We start from the raw sequence: 6,523 nt of genomic DNA, 5'->3' as shown, positions 1-6,523 counted from the left end.
CCGGAGACCCATGTGGCTCCGGAATCGAGCGAGCAACCCCCTTCAAAGGTGGGGGGAGCGCCCACTCAAACTGCGACCTCCACTAATCCGGAGGCGCCGAACACCCTGGTGGAAGCATTGGGATGTGCTTCCATCGTGGAGGAGCACCGCACCCTGATGGGTGTGGTGGTTGAGAAGATTTAGTCCGCAAAGAGCGGGCTGAACGAAGCCTTCACCAGCCTGCTAACAGGCTTTGAGGTATGTGATGTAATATTCTTAGCCGCTTTTCATATGAACAATTGTGCCTGATATAGATAGTAGCCCCTAAGACTGTGTTCGGTTTTGAAAAAAGGCCGAATAGAGGATCACATAGTATTCTGTAGAGGTCTCAGACTTTTATATTTTTATGACATGCTTCTCTGTTGGCAGTAACTGCCCAGGCCGCTGAAGTTTCCGAACTCAAGCGGAAGCTGCAGCTGGCTGACGATGACATCGACATCATGAACAAGCGGTCCGATGAAGTGCAAGGTATGTTTAAAAGATCTCATACATGCCTGAATTGATATGCAAATTCTGAGTTTATGCTCATGCGCTGCGATGTTCATGATTACAGGCAGCGCGGCCGAGGTCGAGACCCTCAAGAGTGCCCTTACCCAAGCTAAGGAGCAGGCGAAGGCGAGCAAAGTGGTTGCTGATAAAGTGGCTGCGGATTTAAAGACCAAACAGATCGCCCGCTGCCAGTACGAGGGGAGGGTGGCCGAGGTGGAGCAAGAGCTCAAGGACGCCGCTGGCAAGTGCGAGGCCTTGGAGGAGAAGAATAAGGCCCAAGTGGCCGATCTAGCCAAGGCCCTTCAAGAGGTTAAAGAGGCGCGGTCTGAGTCCCGTGCGGCTCGTGAGGAGACCCGGCAGGCCGAACAGATAGCGGCCGGTAAGCCCTTTCTTTTGCAGAGCATTTTTGGCAGTCAATGATATGCCTTGCTCACTCGGCTGTGGAGTTCTACAGACGCCTTTGCGGCTCTTCCGAAGAGTGCTGCCGACGCAACGCAATTCTTCTGAGCCTAGGAGGGGCACATGATGGAGAAGCTCTTCTGGTCATAGTACCTGGCGCCGGAGCGTCCAGTATTATTGAACAACCAGATGATGCAATGGGCAGAGCTGCATAGGATGTCCGAATTGGCCGTGAAGGACCTCATAGTCCGGCTATGGCCAACCGAACCCATTCCTAGCAGCTACTTTGGCCTGGTGAAATGACTCGCCGACGCCCTGCCCTGAGTTGAAGTTGTGAAGCGCTCGGCGTGCATAGAAGGCGCGCAGATGGCCTTTGCCCGTGTTAAGATGCACGGGGCGAAGATGAAGGCCGCCGTCGTGGCGATTGAGGGTGCACCCGAAGGCAAGGACCACCCGCAAGGTGGAGCGGTATTTTGAAGACGTCCTAGAGGGTGCCCGTTTAATAGAGGGTCAATGCTCAAAGGATATCATGTTTGAGTAAATGTATCCGAGCTGCCCAGACATTGTTTTATGAACCAAGGCTTTGTAATATATTAATGCCTTTTATCTGAAGTTACTTTCCTCCTGTGTGGCTGTTTATTAATCTTGAGAGTTTGCCAGTCGTCAGCTTCAGCCCCCACATAGATGTTATGGGGGTGTTCGGAGTAGCGCATGATGACACTTGACCCAACGTCTTGGTCCGTGAAGGAGGTCTCTGCGCAGCGAACCGGGCAATCAGACTATGCAGCTTTATCACTTTTACTTAGCCATAGGGGTTTGACGGTGGGAACAAGTACTAGCCCCTGGTGCATATGCGGCTATCCAAACTAGGAAGCCTTAGACGCGTGACTAAACGAAGGCCAGTCCTTCTTAATAATACGAAACAATCGCAAGAGATTTATATCAAGTCGCCGAATTGCTGACTAGCTCGCGCCGCATCATGACAGCCAGTTTTCGGCATTCTCTACTGAGGTGTTTGACCGGACGAGCCGGAAACACAATCACAGTAGTTCTCCCTTTACTACCTTAGCCGAACAAGCGGAACGTAAGGTAGTAACCACAGGAGCCGGGCAACCCAACTATTGACCAAAGACATGATTCGGAGCTGATGCATATAATGCAGTATTCGGGATGCCGAAGTGTACTATGAAAGTGTTCGGGCTTTTTTTAAGTATATGTGGACGAATAGAGGCCCTGGCATTATAGGCCATACCGAAGTGTATATGTCAATCTGACATGAAGAGGGAATACAGATTATGAAAGAAACCAATGCCGAATAGGAGTTGGTAAGAACTGTTTCCATTATGATCTGATTGATACGTCAAAACGCGCTCTTACAGATAATGCCATAAGCATCAAGTCTATTTTACATGCCGAGAATTTGTAAACAAGGGAAAGCTGTATACAGGTCCTAAAAAAGAAAAGGTAGGCTTGACGATCCTTTGGAGACCCTGCAACACGTCTGCGCCGCTTTTCGCCTTGGTGGAGGTTCATTTGAGAGGAGCAATCAACAATTGTTTAGAAAAAGGGGTCTGGAAAAGGGTCCTTGTACGACCGTGGAGCTATTAGGTCTTAACGAACCTGTGATATAAGAGGAGAAAGAAAAAAAGAGAAGGGAAGAAAAAATGTTTAAGGTCCGAATAGGGTCAAGCCGCTCTCAGAACCTCGTCCGCAATGTGCCTCCATCGTTGCCCAAGGTATTTTAAGTGGGTAGTTATGCACACGCAGTACATATGCCGCGGTTAGATAGGGCGGTTGACAGAGGCGGAACTGCTAGTCCAACTCTAGATTGACCAAGCTATCATTCTGCGGGGTAGGCCGGACTCGTTTAACGGTGTCCGGAGGCTTGAAGGCCGATGAAGTGTTCGGCTTGATAAGGCCGCTCTGTACCTCGGCTGCAAGGGCCACGGTGAGCTCCTCAGTACGGAGGGAGCGCTCCATGTTTCCATTGACTGTGATAACGCCGCGGGGTCTAGGCATTTTGAGCTTTAGGTAAGCATAATGCGGGACCGCATTGAAGCGGCTGAAGGCAGTACGTCCGAGCAGTGCGTGATAACCACTGCGGAATGGGACGATGTCGAAGATCAAGTCTTCGCTTCAGAAGTTGTCTGGTGAACCGAAGACTACGTCCAATGTTAATGAGCCCGTGCAGCGGGCCTCGACCCCGGGTATCACTCCTTTAAAGGTGGTTTTACTAGGCTTGATTCTTGACGGGTCAATACCCATTTTACGGATAGTGTCTTGATAAATCAAGTTAAGACTACTACCGCCGTCCATAAGGACTCGAGTGAGATGGTATCCGTTGATAATTGGATCGAGGACCAGGGCTGCCGAACCTCCATGACGGATACTGGTCGGGTGGTCCCTGCGATCAAAGGTGATCGGACAAGCCGACCACGGGTTGAATTTAGGGGCGACAGGCTCTACGGCGTAGACGTCCCTTAGTGCGCGTTTGCGCTCCCTCTTGGGGATGTGCGTTACATAGATCATGTTCACTGTTTTCACCTCAGGGGGAAATTTCTATTGCCCCCCTGTGTTCGGTGGGAGGGGCTCCTCATCGTCCTCGCTTGACGGCCCTTTCCCCTTATGTTCGGTATTTAACTTACCGGCCAATTTGAAGACCCAACAGTTTCTGTTGGAATGATTGGCAGGCTTGTCAGGGGTGCCATGAATCTGGCACGGCCGATTGAGTATTTTGTCCAAATTAGATGGACCATCTTTATTTCCCTTGAATGGCTTCTTTCGCTGACAGGATTTAGAGCCACTGAATCCGGCGTTGACCACTGTGTCTTCAGTTTCTTCATTGTTGTTGCGACGCTTATGTTTCTTGCGTCGTGCCCTGCCGTTTCCATCTCTGGGTTCGGAGGTGGCAGGGTCGCTGGTACTGTTGCTTCTACGAGCCAACCAGCTATCTTCTCCCAGGCAGAAGCGGGTCATGAGTGCGGTAAGAGCTGCCATAGACTTCGGCTTTTCCTGTCCGAGGTGTCGGGCGAGCCACTCGTGGCGGATGCTGTGTTTAAAGGCCGAGAGGGCTTCAGCATCCAGATAGTCGATGATTGGGTTCTTTTTAATTAAGAACCTAGTCTAGAGTTTCCGGGCTGACTCTTCGGGTTGCTGGACTATATGACTAAGGTCATCAGCATCCGGAGGCCGGACATAGGTACCTTGGAAGTTCTCTCGAAAGGCATCCTCCAAATCTTCCCAGCTACCAATAGAGTTCTCTGGGAGGCTGTTTAACCAGTGCCGTGCTAGTCCTTTCAGCTTTAAGGGGGGGGGGTATTTGATGGCGTGGAGATCGTCACCGCGAGCCATGTGAATATGGAGAAGAAAATCCTCAATCCATACCGCGGGGTCTGTCCTTTCCGCCATATGATTCAATGTTTACAAGTTTAAACCCTTCTGGAAACTGGTGTTGCATTACCTCATCGGTAAAGCATAAGGGGTGTGCGGCGCCTCTGTATCGGGCGACGTCGCAACTTTGTTCGGATGACATCCGTGTTCAGTTTTCAGCCTGGGTGAGGTTATGCCTTGTAACACCCCGGATGTAACTTTCCATATTTGTAACTCCAACTCCTGCCATTTTCGGCTATGTGCTCTGATATTCCCTTCGTGGTTGGGTTTTGTTTTTCGTTCTGCATTTTGTACATGTCATGCATCTCATATCATGTCATCATGTGCATCTCTTTTGCATACGTGTTCGTCTCATGCATCCGAGCATTTTCCCCGTTGTCCGTTTTGCAATCCGGCACTCCCACCTCCTCCGGCGCACCCCTCTTGTTTCTTTTCGTGAGCGGGTGTTGAACGTTCTCGGAATGGACCGAGTCTTGCCAAGTGGCCTTGGTACACCACCGGTAGACCACCTGTCAAGTTTCGTTCCATTTGGAGGTCATTTGGTACTCCAACGGTTAACCGGGTAACCGCAAAGTCCTTTTGTGTGTTGCAGAAAACCCCCCCTCCAAACAGCCCACAAACCCATCTAAGTCACCTCCATGTTCTAGGTCGTTCGATCACGATCGTGTGGGCGAAAACCGTGCTCCATTTGGAGTCTCCTAGCCCCCTCTACCTGTAAAAACACCTCCCCCTCCGAAATCCGGGTCAAACCCTAGTTCATTTCCCCTCCGCGCCGCCGGACGCTTCTTCCGCAGCCGCCGGACACGTCCGCCGCCGCCCCTCGCCCAATCACCGCCTGCCATGTGGCAACCCGCCGTCGGCCGTACGCCGCGGCTCGCCGAGGCCCGGGGCCGGCCCCCGGGGCCCGAGCCGCGCCCGTGCCTCCTCCCCGCGGCGCCGCCCGCTGCCTCGCCGCCCTCCGCCGCCAGCGCCGCCTCGTCGCCGGCGGGCGCTCCTCGCCGCCTGTCGGGGATATACCCCGCGGAATGACCCGGCCAGAAGTATGACCCGGCCGGACTTGGCGCTTCACCGTGACCCGCCGGAGGACTGGCGACTCACGGGTCTGGCGGCTCACAGCCAGACGAGCTCATGAACCAGACGACTCATAGATGGCCCCGACGGCGGGTCAGATAGAAGACTAGGCCCAAGGCCCAGAAGGCCGGCTCACGTTTATGATGGGCCGGCTCAAGAGGAAAGGGATGACGAATATTTCCTTTACGAGGAAGCAAGTCCCGGACTTATAATCAACTTGTAAGAGAAGATAGACTAGTCGTAGTCCTACTGGGACTCTACATGTAACCCACCCCTCTAACTTATATAAGGAGGGGCAGGGCTCCCTAAGAGGGACAGGCAACAAGAAATAATCTCTAGGGCTAAACACCGAGAGCCGGGGCCGGCGACTCTCCCGTGATCATAATGAGACCTAGCCTCAAACAACACGTAGGGTTGTTACCGGATGATGTTTCCCGGGGCCCGAAGCTGTCTAAACCCTTGTCTTGTGTTGCGTCTCTCATCCCAATCAACCCCTCTCAAGCTACTGCATAGATGCGCTGGCCTCACGACTAAGTCCTTACATATAGGACATCTGACGTGCTAATTCCACGACAGTTGGCGCCCACCGTGGGGCCTGCGCACGGCGGTGTTGAGTTCTTGGAGGGATCTTCCACAGGGATCGAGAAGCTCGCAAATGACCGTCTGAAGAAGAGCCGGCACAAAAATATATATATCAACTTCAAGTTCCTCGGTCCAGATCGGAAAAAGTTTCAACAACAACGTGCACGGCAAACGAGGGTTTATCTATGCTCCGCTATGGCTGTTACTTGGATCCGTCTGCACAAGGTGACAACTAGTCGGAAAAGCAGATACGAGATTGAGATCGAGAGGACTAGGGTTGCGAGTTGTGCGGCGCCGCGGCTGGCGATCCGTCGAAATTCGATTTCTGCTGCTGTTGCCGCACGCCACCGAGCCAGACAGGAGTTAACGTTCTTGTCATCGAAGAGTGCAGCACTACTGTTACACGTACGAGCGTTATCCGGCTCATGAGATGTCACATCCCAACGAGCTAGGGTTGCAGAGGATCCGACCAAGATCAACAGAAAATTCTATTGGGCGCCGTCATAGAGATCAGCTAAATCTGTGTCCGAGATGGATGGACACAAGGGTTGCC

The sequence above is a fragment of the Aegilops tauschii genome, chromosome 3, assembly GCF_002575655.3.
Source record: "Aegilops tauschii subsp. strangulata cultivar AL8/78 chromosome 3, Aet v6.0, whole genome shotgun sequence".
NCBI lineage: Eukaryota > Viridiplantae > Streptophyta > Magnoliopsida > Poales > Poaceae > Aegilops > Aegilops tauschii.
This window is presented reverse-complemented; position numbering follows the sequence as displayed.